This window comes from Rhinatrema bivittatum, chromosome 3, assembly GCF_901001135.1.
Source record: "Rhinatrema bivittatum chromosome 3, aRhiBiv1.1, whole genome shotgun sequence".
In the NCBI taxonomy this organism is placed as follows: Eukaryota; Metazoa; Chordata; class Amphibia; order Gymnophiona; family Rhinatrematidae; genus Rhinatrema; species Rhinatrema bivittatum.
Genome location: NC_042617.1, coordinates 299,654,861 through 299,673,057, shown reverse-complemented (window position 1 = coordinate 299,673,057; position 18,197 = coordinate 299,654,861). Strand labels below are relative to the sequence as shown.

General features: G+C 47.8%; 1 long non-coding RNA gene across 2 annotated transcripts in view; it reads left to right on the top strand.

The window, feature by feature from the left end:
* The window catches only part of LOC115087626, a 144,812-nt gene that overhangs the window by 19,441 nt on the left and 107,174 nt on the right, over positions 1-18,197 (top strand). For both annotated transcript variants that reach the window (XR_003855566.1, XR_003855565.1), the window contains exon 2: positions 179-330. This is a non-coding gene — a long non-coding RNA (uncharacterized LOC115087626). The remainder of the gene's footprint in view (positions 1-178; positions 331-18,197) is intronic.

Below are 18,197 nucleotides of genomic sequence, written 5' to 3'. Positions count from 1 at the left end.
TCCCTCCCTTCTTCTTCTGCCATCAAACAGCATTATCACTATGCCCATCACTCCACCAGGACCCTTATTTAGCACACTTTTGACCTCTGAAGAGCCACTCGTGCTCACTGGAGTGCATTGAATGCTTTCTGGCCCTTGCTCCTCACCAAGTCAGTATCATCTTTGCTGTGTGTTTCAGGCTATATGTTTCTGGCTGGTACCATCTTCCCTGGCCAAAGGAAGAAGCTTTAGAGGCAGAAGGAGAAGGAAGTTGAGGATGGTGGATCTAAGTGCAGCATCCCAGAGAGTACGTGTAGTATCCCAGCCTTCACCTAAGAGCTACGGTATCTGGTACGTGTGCAGGTGTGTGTGGCTTGCTATCGGTGTCATGGCATAGCAGATAAGGGTATTGGATTTTGAGAGTGCGTAATATGATTCTGTTTTCGTTTCCTCTTATTCACATTCTGTTCAAGGAGTAACATGCATTGGAGGGTACAGAGAGACGGCAGATTTTCACACTGCCTGACATTTTTGATGGTACTTTGACCAGGTTTAGGCCTACCTGAGCTGTCAGGTGAGTCTAGCACTGGAGAAGTAGGATGCAGCTCCCCTGTACTTAGAGAAAGATATATTTTGCTGTCTGAGGAGCCAGTGTTATACCTTTTCACATGAGAGCAGTTCATCAATTAAGGAGCATGTAGAGTCGAAACATTGAAAAAGTTTTATTTCATGGCATTGGATACACATTTACATGTCAAGACTGCTATACATCTTGATGTATACATTTCTAAGCCATTACAGGCTTTTTTTTTATGGACTCTAAAAAAAAATATTTTCTGCATGTTTTATTTGCAATCCTTTGCCGGGAAGTTTGCTGGGCCATGAAAGTATTTTTTTTAATCGGGGCTACTCTCTCCATCCTACCTCTTCTTCTCTCTGCAGATCCAAGGGAGGGAGTTCTTGCTGTGGGGGTATCTTGGCCTAGGTGTTGAAGTGTTTCTCCATAAGAAGTAAATTTTAAAAGGAGTGCCCATAGACATGCATATCATTTAAAATATCCCTGCTGTGTGTGGAGCCTTTATGATGTGAGAGAGAGACTCTATTACAGAGACAATCTGACACTCTATATATCTCCCACTGTAAGAGGGGCACTTTCAACAGGGTGGGTTTTGGAGGGGGGGGGGGCGGTGTTACAAGGATCTACAGACTCTTGCACCCTAGGCAGACCAATGCAACACCACCCTCCCCAAAACCCACCCTGAGTTGAAAGTGCCCCTCGTATACTGGGAGATAGAGTGTCAGATTCTCTCTCTCTCTCTCTCTCTCTCAACATCTCCACACTTGCATCCCATCAGGACCAGTAGTAAAGTTACACAGGTAACATGGTGTGTGTGTGTTGTTATGCTCAGCCTTGCAAAATTTGGGGGTTACGTGCATAAGTCTTGGCCCCACACCCATCCCTTTGCTGATGTACATACTTCCCGGCTTCTTAAAATTTGCACTGCTCATGCGTGGCCCACATAAGCATGTATGGGGCTGTTTTTGCAGGAGCAATGCTTTTAAAATCTTACCTTTAAGTGTGTGTATTTCTCTGGTGGTATATATTGTCCTCAGGGACAGACGAGCTGGAGATAGACGGAGCGTTCAAATAAAGTTTACTATTTCCAAAACGTCAATCACGGTCCCACATACTTTCCCCAAATGAAACTGTGCATTTGAACTGTTTACATAGTCTTTCTGCTGGGGTGTTTTGTGTCCATCTTTCTAGCTCTCTAGGAGCTTGCCGCTGTCACTTTATCTGTGTACAAACAGCCCAATACGATGGGGAATCCTAATGGGGAATCCCAAGCCACAAAAAGATCCTATCTGAATCCAGTGTTCTATTTTTTGCCCTCAGCCTGTGCCCCGATCCCTTTGGGGTAGAGATCCAGTTGGGAGCCTCCAGATCTTGATGTTTCAGTCCTGTACTCTCTTTCCAATCTGTGTGACTTTTCTGGGAGAAAAGTCTGACCAGTCTTGACCAAAGTTCTCGCTCTCCTGATTCCAAGTTGTGAGGAGGGGGTGGGCAAAAAAACCCTCCACACTAACAAAAAGAGGAAAAAGCCAAATTGTTCTAAGTCCAAAAGTATTCCATGCTGGGTAGTGCTGTCATTTGTCTTGCTTCTTCTATGGCGTAGAGGGGTAGCTCACAGGCCTCCAGCCCCTCCTCTCTAGATTGGGGGGGGGGGGGGGTTGCCCCTCAACAAAGAGTACAGGGTGTTCCCCAGAACAAGAAAAATGAATCAAAAACCTAAAAAAATGAGGCAGATCCTCTCAGCCAGGGTGTGTACTGAGAAAGAGAAACCTCCTCTGAACGCAGGAAAAATACCAAGTTGGGTTAGTGGGCCCAACTCAGCAGGGTGAAAGGAAAATAGCTCTTTTCTCTTCAAGAGCCAACTCAAACTGACCACACTCTCTATATCTTTAGCTCCCCCTTATGCCCTTGGGATAGCTAATCACAGTCAACTCATTGGAGAGACTGAAGAAGGAATGGAAAATCCCACTAAGCTGGTACTAGTCTTGATGATAAGGAACTTAGGGCCATCTAGTGGCTAAGCGAAGGGTCGGCCACATGTTACTGTTTAACCAAAGGGTCGGCCACATGTTACTGTTTTTTCCCCCATTATTTCCTACGGAGCCAGGCCATGTTATGTTTTGAGAGGATATTTAAACGAGGCTGTATTGTGACTGATGTACAGAGTATTTTTGTCTACCACCCACACTGCCATTATGCCTCGAGCATGTTACATGCACTTCCTTTCTCCAATTCCAAATGATACTAACATCAGTGGAGTGATTTTGCATGTCTGAAAAGGGATACATGAAGCTCATAAATATTTTAATAGGAGTAATACCATTCAAGAGGGACAGGACTAAAAATCCCTCATTAAAGGGGGCAATTTTCAAACAGTTCACTTTGGTACAAAGTCCACAGGTATTTGTGACCTATTGACTTTCCACCAAATTTTAAAAGGACCCACAAGCTTTAGCATCTTCCATTTGTGTGTGTAGACTTTTTATGGAAAATAACACATGCAGATTTGAACATACTACCTATATGTGTTATTTTGTCATTCTACCTAAGACACACTCCCGGGAGCATCTCCACCAAATGCATATGTGTGTTGAAATGTATGCCTCACATGCTTGGAGCCAGATTGAGGAAGGGCAATATTAGATAGCCAATTTATTCAGGTGACTTGCTATTAACCCACATAAATGGCTATGATAATTGTCTCTAAGAGAGTAAGTTTCAGTGACATGCATAAGGCAACAGTTTGCATGTACAAAGTACATGAGACTTTAGACAGGATTTTCAAAATGGACTTCTGAAAATTACCTACTGTGTGCGAAATGGAGCACAGCACGTGTGCACCCATTTACACCTGTAGGTTACTATCCTTAACAGAAGGCATGGGGGTAACCTGAACGGAGCAGCAGTTACTAGCTTTATCAGAATGCATGAGGGTAACCTGCATAGAGTGGCAGTTACTACCTTTAACAGAAGGCTTGGGGTTAACCTGCATGGAGTAGCACTTACCACCCTTAACAGAAGGCATGGGGGTAACCTGCACGGAGCGCCAGCTACTACCCTTAACAGAAGGCATGGAGGTAACCTGCACGGAGCGGCAGTTACTACCCTTAACAGAAGGCATGGAGGTAACCCGCACGGAGCGGCAGTTACTACCCTTAACAGAATGCATGGAGGTAACCTGCATGGAGCGGCAGTTACTACCTTTATCAGAATGCATGGGGGTAACCTGAATGGAGCGGCAGTTACTACCCTTAACCGAAGGCATGGGGGTAACCTGCATGGAGCAGCACTTACTACCTTTAACAGAATGTATGGAGGTAACCTACACGGAGCGGCAGTTACTACCTTTAACAGAATGTATGGAGGTAACCTGCACAGAGCGGCAGTTACTACTCTTAACAGAAGGCATGGGGGTAACCTGCACGGAGCAGCATTTACTACCTTTAACAGAATGCATGGTAACCTGCACAGTGCGGCAGTTACTACCCTTAACAGAAGGCATGGGGATAATCTGCACGGAGCAGCACTTACTACCTTTAACAGAATGCATAGAGGTAACCTGCACGGAGCAGCAGTTACTACCCTTAACAGAAGGCATGGAGGTAACCTGCACGGAGCAGCAGTTACTACCCTTAACAGAAGGCATGGAGGTAACCTGCACGGAGCAGCAGTTACTACCCTTAACAGAAGGCATGGAGGTAACCTGCAAGGAGCAGCAGTTACCACCCTTAACAGAAGGCATGGAAGTAGCCTGCACGGAGCGGCAGTTACTACCCTTAACAGAAGGCATGGGGTAACCTGCACGGAGCGGCAGTTACTACCCTTAACAGAAGGCATGGGGATAATCTGCACGGAGCAGCACTTACTACCTTTAACAGAATGCATAGAGGTAACCTGCACGGAGCAGCAGTTACTACCCTTAACAGAAGGCATGGAGGTAACCTGCACGGAGCAGCAGTTACTACCCTTAACAGAAGGCATGGAGGTAACCTGCACGGAGCAGCAGTTACCACCCTTAACAGAAGGCATGGAGGTAACCTGCACGGAGCAGCAGTTACCACCCTTAACAGAAGGCATGGAAGTAACCTGCACGGAGCGGCAGTTACTACCCTTAACAGAATGCATGGTAACCTGCACAGTGCGGCAGTTACTACCCTTAACAGAAGGCATGGAGGTAACCTGCATGGAGCAGCACTTACTACCTTTAACAGAATGCATGGAGGTAACCTGCACGGAGCGGCAGTTACTACCCTTAACAGAAGGCATGGAGGTAACCTGCACAAAGCAGCAGTTACTACCAAGAGCATCTTGCTGGGCAGACTGGATGGGCCATTTGGTCTTTATCAGCCTTCATTACTATGTTATTATGAATGTTATATAAATGTGTGTGTATAGATTTACGCGCATGCTTCGAAAATTGAAAGCAGGTGTGCAGTTTCCCTGCCCCAACTTTCTTTCCTGAAAAACCTCCTAGTGCGTGTAAAAATGCACACATAATCACTTTTGTGCATGCTCATTACATGCACAGTCCGTCCCCCCGGTCAATTTTCAAAAGTCCATTAACGCACATGAAATTGGGTTTTATGCATGTAAACCCTTTTGAGAATTCATCCCTAAATGCTCACTAATGGCTTTTGCTCATTTATTCGACCTCCTACTCAGTAATTTTGTTTTCCACAGGATTGCATAGTAAATGATATTTAGTTGAACCACCAGAATAGCTATTTGTCCTGTTCTCCTCCCTCCTGGTCTCTAAATGGTTGAACCAACCCGCACTGTGAGTATAACCTCAAAGTTCCCAGGTAGGATCAGAGTTGACATTGGGACTCTCCCCAGTGGGTGGGGTAGCGTTGCTGATGGCTGTTTGCACAGCATCTAATCACGGGTCTGTGGAAAGCCCAACTGTGAGACGCAGCACTCCGCGCTGCAGAGCGCACCTTCAGAGCGCAGCTTTTTACAAAACCAGCTCTGGATTACACGAAAAAAAGGGAGGGCATATACACTGCACTTTATTTATATTCAGCCCTCCCGATAGGAGGAAACCTGTTTTAAAAAATACATTTCCTCTGCACCCAAGCAAAATATATACCCAGAGGAATAAACAATAACAAAGAGTGTTTTTTTTTGTCTGAGAAGTACTTGTTTAAAAGCAACAAACCAGGTCAAAAGAAAACAGTTCCAGCTGATCCTAATCATATGCCAAGCTAAGTCTAAACGCATTAAAAAATAATATATATATTCTTTTGTTCTCCAGAACAAAACAGCCACAAGAACCAAAAGGAACTCCCAAATAATTACCAGTTCATGTAATCCCTTGAACGGGAAATCAAGCAAGCAAGCAAGCCTTGGCTGCTAAAATTCAAGGGGAAAGCTCAGATAATGTTACATAAGAAGCTGAGCATTACATGTTGTGTTCAGAAGAAACACAGAAGCTGCATGCTGTTCGAATTCTGCTTTTTTTTCTGCATTTTTTTTTTTACTTCAGAACAAAAAAATTACAAACTGGACAGGAATGCAAAGCGTGAAAGGGTATGAAGAAAATTCTTGGAGCTCCATGCTGCAGGTAGCTGGAGAACTCACTAGGTGTCACTGTTCACAGTATGCCCAATAATTGATTCACCTTGCTATCGGGCCGATACAGTAAAAATCGCGGGAGAGCAGGCGAGCGCCCGCTCTCCCGGCACGCACACAGGCCACTTTCCTGTGCGCGCGATTCAGTAAATGAATTTATCTAAATTAGGGCCCACGGTAAAAAGAGGCGCTAGGGACACGCTAGTGTCCCTAGCGCCTCTTTTTGGACAGGAGCGGCGGCTGTCAGCGAGTTTGACAGCCGACGCTCAATTTTGCCAGCATCGGTTCTCAAACCCGCTGACAGCCACGGGTTCGGAAACAGGACGCTGGCAAAATTGAGCGTCCGGTTTTCAACCCGCGAGCTGCGGGCCCATTTAAATTTTTTTTTTTAATTTTTAACTATTTTGTAACTTTTGGGTCCTCCGACTTAATATCGCTGCACATTTTACTTTTGAATCGCGCGGGCATAACTAATAGGGCCATGAACATGCATTTGCATGTTGCGGGCACTATTAGTTTCGGGAGGGTTGGATGCGCGTTTTCGGCACGCTATTACCCCTTACTGAATAAGGGGTAAAGCTAGCGCATCAAAAACGCGCGCCCAAATGCGGGTTAACAGTGCACTCCACCGGAGCGCACTGTACTGTATCGGCCTGTATGTTCTAATGAGAAGGCGAGCTCCGCAGGTTGGATTACGGAACTCTGGGTAATTATATTAAAACTGCTCACCCCACTGCCACCTTAGGAAAGTCCGTTTATAGCCTCAGTTTACCCAGATGAAATTTGGAACTAGAATCCTTGTTTCTTCTCTTATTCTGGTTTACTCTCTTCCAGAAGCAAGCATGATGGATTATGAGTCAGAAGTTCTGGGAACACGAGTTCAGGCCACTCCACTGATTCTCTTTGTGACCTTGGGCTAGTCCCTTTATCTCCTTGTGCCTCCTACTAAGACAAGCCATTTGTCTGGTTCTGGTTTTCATGGTCAAGAAATCTTAAGTAATAGTGTAGTTCAGTCACCGAAGTTATGCTGCAGGAGCAGCCGCTCTGAGGGGTGGCTGGTGCATGCTTTTCAGAAATGCCATGATTGTTAATTCAGCTGGGTTGCTGTTTAGATTAAAAATATTGTTTAAATCAACATTATCAAGCATGATTCACCCCTGTTGGTTTTGGCCTCCAGAGGGTGAATAGCAGCCAAATATTTTTTTCTGAAATTTACTTTCTTAAAAGAGGATATTCAGCCAGGCTTCCACTATTCAGTGTTTTCAAATTTTCAAAATGTTATTCACAAGGGTCCTAATAAAGATATTTGAAGCAAGCAAGTGGCAGTGTCCAGCTATAGTCCATATTGCCAGGCTTAGCTTCCATCCACAAATGACAATTCACCCTCCTAGAGATAAGGGTTTTATTCATCTACTAGGTATCTCCCCTGAACAGATTTATTCCAGCTCGGAGCAAAAATATATCCAGCTGGCCCAGCCTGCTTTTACCCTGCATAGCTCCCATCATTTCCTTTGGAAGGAAAAATGTTTGTTTGTTTTTCTTTTCTTTTCCTCCTATTGAAAATCATAGGGGCTGCCACGGACCACCCTCTTTCCTTTTGCTGTATCTGATTCCATAGGAATGAAATGAGAAAAAAAAAGTTCCAGGAAAAAAATTGAAAAAAAAAAAAAAGGTCCCATTTTGAAGCTGTTTCTTGCCACTTTTAAAGAGACAGTACCATAATAGATGCAGCACTTGTCTATTGAAAAGCAGCATTGACAGTCACTACCCTACTGCATATAATCTCAACACACTATCCACCTATGCTCCACCTTTGCCTCACCCCTTTCATACCTCTTTATCATAACACTCTCATAGGTATACACTATCAGGTCCTGCACACTCCTACACCAGACCTCCGCATCCTCCTGCTGTTGTTCATGAAGGCAAATCATAAGCATTTCTGGATGAGTCTGAAAGTTAGACAAAAAGGGCAGTTAATCAGGATAACTCACAGACAAATCAGAAAGTATCAGGTGCAAAGCAGAAAAGAAGGCATAAAACAGGGCAGTGGTGGGCAAACTACAGCTTGCAGTCCAAGTCTGGCCCATCACCATCTTCATTCCGGCTTGCCAAGCTCTCTAGAATTTATATTATATGAGGCCCGCATAGCGTCGAGCCCTGACTAAACTCAGGAGCATAGGCAGCAAGGTCAGAAGGTGTGTCGGCGGCGCTACTGAATGATGCACTGGCGTGGTTCCCATCCCCTCCATCAAGAAGGCAGCACACGGTGCAGCTTGTGCAACTTGTTCCCACGCCCCGTCAGCAAGAGGGTTCCCACTCCGTAGCCAGCATAAAGAAGGTAGCCCGTGGCGCAGCTTGTGACGTGCTGCCGGCAAGAACAGGCCGCACAGCACCATGGAGCAACATGCTGGCGAGGTTCCCTGCACGGCGGTGGGCCCAAGGTTGACCTGCCAGTGGGTTTCCGGGCAGGAAAAAGATGACAGGAAGCTGGCAGAAAGGATGAGTCACATGGTGGGTTGGGAAGGGGAGTGAGGGTGGTAAGTAACTAAGATGGGATGGAGAGACTGTGTGACTGAGATGGAAGGGAAGAGGGTGAATGGGGAAGAAGAGTGAAAGAGAAGAGCCTGAGGAGGAAGGAGACAGAGTGACTGAGAGGGAAGGGAGTGACGGGGAAGCTGACTAAGGGAAGGGAGTGAGAGGGAAGGGGTAAGAATGAGGGGAGGGAAGGGAGTGAATGGGAGGGAGGAATGAGTGACACAAAGGGAAGGGAGTGAGGGATAAATGACAGGAAAAGGAAGAGGGTGAATGGTGAGTGACTGACTAAGAGGGGAGAGAAAGGGGTGAATGAGAAGGAAGGAGAAGAGTGCAAGTGGAAGAGGGAAGTGAGTAGGGATGTGAATCGTTTTTTGACGATTTAAAATATCGTCCGATATATTTTAAATCGGACCCCGGCTGAACGACCCCGGCTGAACGACCTCCTGCAGTCGATCTGCCGGCGCCATTTTCCGTACGGAAAACGATTCGCGGCAGGAGATCGCTCCCGGACCCCCGCTGGACCCCCAGGTACTTTTGGCCAGCTTGGGGGGGCCTCCTGACCCCCACAAGACTTGCCAAAAGTCCAGCGGGGGTCCGGAACGACCTCCTGCAGTCAAATCGTGTTGGTCTATGGCCGCCGCCATTTTGCGCCGCCATTTTGCAAAATGGCGGCGCAGAATGGCGCCGGCTGAAGACAACACGATTCAATTGCAGGAGACCGTTCCGGACCGCCGCTGGACCCCCAGGTAATTTAAGGCATTTGGGGGGGGGGTTCGAGAGGGTGGGGGATTTAATTTAAAGGGTCAGGGGTGGGTTTTAGGGTGTTTTAGTGTGCCGGTTTTCCTGCCCTCCCCCTTCCCCCGATTTAGCTACGAACCACTGCTGGACCCCCAGGTAATTTAAGGCATTTGGGGGGGGGGGTTCGGGAGGGTGGGGGATTTAATTTAAAGGGTCGGGGGTGGGTTTTAGGGGGTTTTAGTGTGCCGGTTCACGATTTTAACGATTTTCACGATACTCTAAACACCCAAACGGCGACGATACGATTCCCTCCCCCTCCCAGCCGAAATCGATCATTAAGACGATCGAGGACATGATTCACATCTCTAGAAGTGAGAAGGGTTTGCGAGTGTAAGGATGTATATATAAGGGAGGAGAAAGTTTGTGTGTTCCCCCCCCATCTCCCCTACACTAATAATAATTCACTACAGTCTCAGGTTGACTGGAAATAAAAAGTTCATAGATATGGAGAGGGGGATATTGTTATTCTTATTAGTTTAAATTATTGGGTGTTTGATATGTGTTGTAGTAGTAGACCCTTGGGCTGAGGCAGGATTGGCTGTACCTGCAGGAATGCGGACCCAGGCAAAGCAGAGACCTGTCAGGACCTTCATCTATACCAGCCCTCATTCCCTACAAGTTGAATCTTTGGGTGCCGGGGCCAGCAGGTGGGATCTCTGCTGATGGCAGGAGAGGTCCATAGTAAGCTGTGTCATAGACAGGCAGTGGTCAAACGTGTCTGAGGTCAGGCATTGGTCAGAGACAGGCAGCGGTCAATTGTATCTGAGGTCCAGGCAATGGTCAGAGGCAGGCAGCGGTCAGTCATATCTGAAGTCAAACCAGATAGTTGTCCGAGAGGAAGGAGGAGGGACAAATAGGCAGGGCAGGTGGGCAAGAAGAAGAACAAGCGGGCAATGTGGAAGAAGACTAGTGGGACTGGAACTGAAGACAAGCTGGACTGGAACTGAAGACAAGATGCTGAGAAACAAGTCGCACTACGAAGCGAAGCTGGACCTGTTGCTGAGGCAGTGAAGGAGAGCCAAGAAAGGCCTTTTATAGGCCTCAGCATGTGATATCATCATTAAGCGTCGTCAGGGCTTTCCCGCCGCTAGTCCTTTAAATAAGGTGATGTCAGGTGCATGCGCCTAAGGAGAAGCAAGGGTGGAGGAGCCAGTGGCATCCTGCCACAGGAGGTGCTGGTGGTGTCCTGCCACATCTGGATGCTGGCAGCATCCTGTCACATTGGAGGCACTAGGCTGCTTTGGCCTGTGATGGGCAGCCTAGTTGAGGCGGTAAGTGTGACAGTTTACAGGGATAGCCTGTGGACCACCAAACGTAACAGTACCCCCCCCCCCCCTTAGGCCCTCTCCCTGAGGCCCTGTGCTTTCCAAGATACTATTGATGGAATTCCTTCAAGAGATTGATATCCAGTATGTTGGCTGATGGCTTCCAGGTGTTTTCTTCTGGCCCATAGCTTTTTCATGATATTAGATATTCGACTTTCTTTCTGGCAGGAGTCTAGGATTTCCCTGACTTTGTATATGTCCTCTTCATTGGCAGAGACTTGCTGAGGTTCAGACGGAACTCTGGAAGGCCAAGAAAGTACCAGTGGTTTAAGCTAGGATACATAAAACACATTATGGACCTTTAACGTGGGTGTTAACCTTAACTGGTATGTGACAGGAACCAGTTGTTGAAGTATAGGGAATGGTCCAATAAAACGTGGGCCAGGCGCATGAATAGAAGTCATAGGCATCAGTGCCGGTTACTCAGCAAAACATTTTTCCTACTTTAAACTGGGGAGCCGGTCTTCTATGGATGTCTGCTGTCTTCTTTGCTCTGGCAATGGCTCTCTCGATCAGTTGATTGGTCCGTTCCCATAGTTCATGCAATTCCTTGAGCTGCTGGAGGACTGTCACAGGCAGTGGTAAAATAGGCAGAGATTGTTTCCCTAAATCAGCTGAAAAGCTGAGAAACTGGCGGCTGCATTGATGTGAATATTATGAGAGAATTTGTCCCAAGGTAAGAGAGTGGCTCTGTTATCCTGACGTTCATTGACGTAGGAGCAGAGGAAGGTTTTGAGAATACGACTGATGTACTCCGCTTGTCCATTACCTTAGGGGTGATAGGCTGTGGTGTAGTCAAGGCGATACCGAACCTTTTGCAAAGAACTGAACGGTGAACTGAACTCTTCTATCTGATAGTATTATTTATTTATTTATTTAAAGACTTTTATATACCGAAGATCATGTACTCGTACATATCGCTTCGGTTTACAGATAACCAGCATTAGAATTACCATATACATGGTGTACATATAACAATGAACAATCAACAGTGCACAATTAATAAATAAGTATATGCCAAGGTAGGCAAAAGATGTGGAGGGTGAAGAGACATGCTAACTCTGGCACGGATGGAAGACCTGGTAATGGGAAGAAGTGTGCCATCTTCAAAAACCAATCAATCACCACTCATATTATGGTGGCACCATTAGAGATGGGGCGATTCACGAAAAAGTCCATTGTCAAGTGGCTCCAGGGGTCCCTGGGGGCTGGCAATGGCTGTAATAACCTGCAGGGTCGGCCATGCAGTGCTTTTTGCTGTGTGAAAGTGGGGAACGAGTCAATGTAGGCCTTGACATCTTGCTTCATCTAGGGCCACCAGTAGTGTCGTTAAAGCAATGCCAGGGTTCGTGTCTGTCCAGGGTGTCCCGTGATACGGGAGTCAGGGTACATTTCAAACTTTCTCATGCAATCTGGAAGGTACGACCGTCTTCCCTGGAGGGATGGATACTGCAGTGGCCAGAAATATCTTGGCAGGATTGATGATGTGTTTAGGAGGTTCTGGAATATCCTTAGTCTGGAAGGAGCCATTGAGTGTGTTTGCCCATTGATTTTTGAGCACTGGACGATACTGTAGTTCAGAGTCAAAGCGAGCGAAGCATTTAGTTGCTGAGCTTGATATAGATGCTCAAAGTGTTGCGACCATCGGTGCTAGACAACTTCGCCCCGTTTGCCTCACCTTGTTCACGGCTCCTCCCACTTCCCTAGGAAAGATGGTTACCGCTATGTCTACAAGCCGACCTCTCCAGTGTCCCCGGAACGGCTATAGAGCAGCCTCCCACCATGCTCCTCCCAGGTACCTACTAGGGTCCGCGCGCGCGCGCCACCCACATCTTTATTCCAACCTTGGCGCGAACCTCGGGGGCATTCCCCTTTGCTGATGTCACGCCATCCAGGTATATAACCTATTCTAATTTGCTAGCTCGTTGAGTTAGCAAGGACTCGAATCCGTTCATCTACGCTACTCTGCCGCTTCTGTGCTGTCGCTGGAAGCTCTCTCTCTGCCCTTCGGGATAACTGCTAACCTGGGTACCGCTCCTCGGGGACCCTCTGCTTTATTTCAGGTGCCTTACAGGGAACAGGTACTCGCTCCTCGAGGGCCTGTTCTCCCTGCCTCGGTGCCTACACTATCTTCTTCATCCTGGTGGAATCGCATACCTACAGCAAACACCTAGTGAGTACTAGAGATGAGCTTAGTTTTTCCGTGTCGGGTCAGATTTTAGTTTGGGCGCTTCGTTGAAAAATTTTGTTTTCCCGCGGATCATTTTTTGGCGGCACAGATTGGGAAAAATGAGTCGGAAAATGAATCAGGAAAAAAAAAAGAATTGGAAAAAAACCACCCCAACCCTTCAATTTTACTTTATTACAAACCCCCCCACCATCCCGATCCCTCCCCAAGACTTACTAAAATCCCTGGTGGTCCAGCGGGGTCCCGCGAGCAATGTCTCCCTGTCGGGCCGTCGGGCCTACCTCGAATCAAAATAGCGCCAGTGCCCTTTGCCCTTAAAATGTCACAGGGGCTACCGGTGCCATTGGTCGGCCCCTGTCACATGGTAGGAGCAATGGACAGCCGTCACCATCTTGTGCTCCTACCATGTGACCAGGGACTTTTGGCAAGTCTCCTTGCCAAAAGTCCCTGGTGGTCCAGCGGGGGTCCTGGAGCGATCTCCTGCACTCGCGCCGTCAGCTGCCAGTATTCAAAATGGCGCCGATAGCCTTTGCCCTTACTATGTCACAGGGGCTACCGGTGCCATTGATTGGCCCCTGTCACATGGTAGGAGCACAAGTATATGCAGAACCCTGCATATACTTCATTGTACTCACTATCTCAGTTTCTCTTCACTACAGCACAGCCATTGAGGGATCGCTGTTCCAGTGCCCTGAGGGACTACAAGCCCAGCCGGGCTTCATCTCTGCTCACTACTGCCATCTCTGGTGGCTCCTCAATACTGTTAATAAAAGATCTATCTGTGTTGTGTGTCCTAAGCTGAGCCTGACCTGTGGCCCCTCATGGGACTTCCCCCCGTGGGCGTGGTCAGCAGCCACAGTGTCCAAGGGTCCACCCAAAACCTTACAAACAATAACACTTCCGCCACGCACAGTGCCTAAATCATGGACAAGTGAGATGGTCTCTGTTTTTCAACAGATTCAACTTTGTGCTAAAATACCGCTCTGGAGATAAGAATTTCAGAGCAGATGCCCTATCTTGCTCATTCCTCTCAGAGGACATTCCAGAGGAACCGCAACATATCATTGACCCAGAAAGGGTTATTTTGGCAGCTACTCACTCAGTACCTGCAGGAAAAACTATCGTACCCAAGAACCTCAGAAGGAAGTTGTTAGCATGGGCTCATGACTCTAAACTGGCAGGACACCCTGGCCAACACAGAACTCTGTCTAAGCTACAAAACTTTTATTGGTGGCCCACCATGAAGGAGGACACATTCGCCTACGTTGCTTTCTGCGCAAATTGTGCCAGACGGAAGACACCACCTGATCGCCCTTGGGGCCTACTCCAACCCTTGCCAGTATCAGATGAACCATGGACACACATTGCTACAGACTTTGTGGTAGACTTACCACTTTCAGGAGGAAACAACATGATTTGAGTAACTGTAGATCGGTTCTCAAAGATGGCTCACTTTGTGGCTTTCCCTGGCTTACCCACCACCATGGAGCTCGCTAAGCTCTTCATCACGCACATCTTCTGTCTCCACAGCATGCCTAAGCACATAGTCTTCGATGGAAGAGCCCAATTCACAGCTATGTTCTGGAAGGCACTATGCAAGAAGTTTGATATTTCTCTCGACTTCACCTCAGCATACCATCCACAATCTAACGGGCAAACAGAGAGAATGAACAGGATACTCAAGCAGTTCATTCGTGCCTACGTGAACACTCGCCAGAATGATTGGAGTGAACTGTTGCCCTGGACTGAATTCGCCATCAATTCTCATCCAGCAACATCCACTGGATCAACACCATTTGAAGTGGTCTACGGACGACTACCACTGCCACTTCCATTATCAGTGTCATCCCTGGCAGCTCAAGATGAAGAAAGAAATCAAGAAAGCAAAAAGTCAGGTGGAAGAAAGGATTGCCAAAGAGGTTTACCTCTTTGGCAATCCTTTCTTTTGGCAAGGTGGGAGGCACAGGGGGGTCTCCACTATGAGTCTCTGCATACCACAGACGCCTAGGCCAATATGGAGCACTATGGTGCTCAATTCTGTGAATGACCCTGCCCAGCAGGGACCACAGAAAGAAGGTGTATAATAACTTTTTCTGGCCATGTCTGAACAAGAACATCGATCCCCAGGGACCACTGATCTGTTCTGTGACTGAAGAATCAGGGAACCTTCACATTGTGAGATGTGGCCAGCAGGTCGATGGACGGGAGACCCCAGTGATCTACTATCAGCTAAAACGCCCACTACTTTGGCCGACAACGCCCACTCTTCTGGATCCAGACTCTTCCTACTTAGAAAGTCTGCTCTGATGTTGTCTTTTCCTGCACTGTGGGAGACTGAGATCATCTGTAGATGCATTTCCACCCATTCCATCATGAGATCTATCCCCTGTGACACTTGCTGGCTCTTGGTTCTACCCTGTGGTTGATGTAGGCTACCGTCATTGTGTTGTCCGACATTATGCGGACCGCTTGACCCTGAAGTCTGTGGCTTCAATCTGACCGCCTAGGCTTCCAGGTGGTTGGAGTTCCAGAGGGCCTCTTCCTCAGTCCAATGTCCCTGGACTGTCAGTTCCTGACAGTGAGCTCCCCAGCCCCAGAGGCTTGCGTCTGTTGTGAGGACCAGCCAGTTCATAGAGAACAGGGGTACATCCCTGCTCAGATGAGCTTTCTGCAGCCACCACTGAAGCCGAGAGCATACTCCCCTCAAAAAATGGAGGCGAATCAAATAGTTTTGAGACTGCGCTTTCCAGTGTGACAGTAGTGACCGTTGAAGTGGTCGCATGTGTGCCCTAGCCCTTGGCACTACCTCCAGGGTTGCTGCCATCAAACCGAGAACTTGGAGATAGCACCACACAGTCAGGCGTATCATGCTCATCAACTGACGCACTTGGAAAATCAACTTTCTTATCCGTGTGGCCAGAAGGAAGACCTTACCCTGCTTGGTTTGGAACCGGACTCCCAGATATTCCAAGGACTGGGAGGGCTTGAGACTGCTTTTGTCCATGTTTATGACCCAACCAAGTTCCTGAAGCAAGGAGGTCACCCTGTTGGTCACCCAGAGACTCTCTTCCACGGACTTGGCCCAGATCAACCAGTCATCCAAGTACGGGTGCACCAGGATTCCCTCTTTTCTTAATGTTGCTGCTACGACCACCATAATCTTGGAAAATGTTCAGGGGGCAGTGGCTAGGCCAAAGGGCAGTGCCTGAAACTGATAATGGCAACCCAGTACCGCAAAGCTTAGGAAACTGTGTTCTTGTCGGATTGGAATATGTAGGTAGGCCTTGGATAGGTCCAGGGAGGTTAAGAACTCTCCCAATTATCACGGAGCATAGAGTTTCCATGGGGAAATGATTCACTCGTAGATGTCGGTTGAAACTCTTGAGGTCCAGGATGGGGCGAAAGGAAACTTCCTTCCTGGGTACAATTAAATAGATGGAATAACACCCTGTATTTTCCTGGGGCACAGGTACTGGGATTATAACCCTCATTTTGAGGAGCCTTAAAAGAATAGTCTCCACTGCCTACTTCTTGTGCTGGGAGTGGCAAGGAGACATCATGAATATGTCCCGAGGAGTGCTGTGAAATTCCAACGCCTATCCTTCTCGTATGACCTCCAGTACCCATTTGTTCAAAGTGATCTCGACCCACTGCTGGTAGAAGAGGGACAGTCGACCCCCTGTCTCCTTGATCCAAGGGTGGGTGAGAAAAATTGTATTGGGCAGTTCGAGACAAACCTGAACCCGAGCCTGCCCCTTTCTTGGGCTGTAGACTATGAAAGGACAGAGACCACCCAAAGGGCCGAGACCTCTGAAATCTCTAGTTTCTGTAGGAGTGAAAGCATTGGGAGCCCCTGGATCGACCCTTTATAGGCAAGGGGCACTGTAATTACTTTCTCTTATCTTCTGGTAGCTGGGGAACTGGAGATTCACCCCATTTACTAGCCAGCTTTTCCAATTCACTTCCAAAAAGGAGTGATCCTTTAAAGGGCATCTTTGTAAGATTTGCCTTGGAAGTTGCGTCTGCTGACCAATTCTGCAGCCATAGCTGTTTTCTGGCCGCCACCACTGAGGCCACTCCTCTGGCCGAAGTACGGACTAGATCTGAGCTTGCGTCATCTAAAAAGGCAGTGGCAGGTTCCATAACCGCCCTGGAATTCACCCCTGAGTCATCCACCTCCTGAGCGAGGAGTAGGTACAAACAAGCTACCAGGGCACAACAAGAAGCAATCTGTAAAGTCATTGCTACTGCGTCAAAGGCCTGTTTAAAGATGGACTCCATCCATCTATTGTGCGCATCCTTTAATTAAGGCTGCTCCTCCCTCCACTGGGATAGTTGTTCCCTTAGAGATGGCACAGACCAGCGCATCCACTTTAGGGAAACACAAATGCTCTCTCACTGCCAGATCCTGTGGGTATAGAGCTTCTAACGTTCGTCCCCCTTTAAAACTTGCTTCTGGGGAATCCCATTACAGGTCAATCAACTCATGGATGGCTTCCGGTACTGGAAAGTAGCAAGAGGCTTTCCATAGGGAAATCAGAATGGGATTCTTCTTTGGTTCCATTATAGAGTCCACCCCAGGAACTCCCAGCATCTTCACGGTCTGGGAAACCAGGGCCGGCAATTTGTCACTATGGAAAAACCGTAACATGGTCCGATATGGTTCTAAACCAGGGGGAATTTCCTCCTCTTCATCCGTGCCATCTGTGTCCCTGCCAGGGATACCCTTGGTGAGGCAAGGAATGCCTCAAGGTCTGCCAATAGGACTGGGAGAGGGAGGGCTTACTGGCTGAGCTCTGTCTGGCAGGGACGTGAGATAGCAGACTGCACCTGTACGAAGGCTTGAAGGCCCTGGAAAAATTCCACCCAAGAGAAGGCAGCCAGGTCCATGCTTAGCCCAGGAGGCACTGAGGTAGATGCCACTGACTTTCCTTCTCCCATGGATGACCTAGTCCCAGGGGTAGTCAGAACCAGGGTACTTCCAGTTAAGGCTGTGGCTAACCCATCCTCTGAATGGGAGGAGCCAGGCTTAGCAAAGTCAGGGAGACCAACTCTCCCTGGGCTTCCTCACAGTGCTGACATAAGTTGGAATCTAGGGCAGACTGTGAAGCCCTAATATGACAAGCAGCACAGAGAGAAAGGCATTTATGTTTCTTGGCTGCCGGAGCCATTGGCGGCGCTGAGTGCTCTGTTGACTTGAGCTTAAATTTTTGTGCATACATAT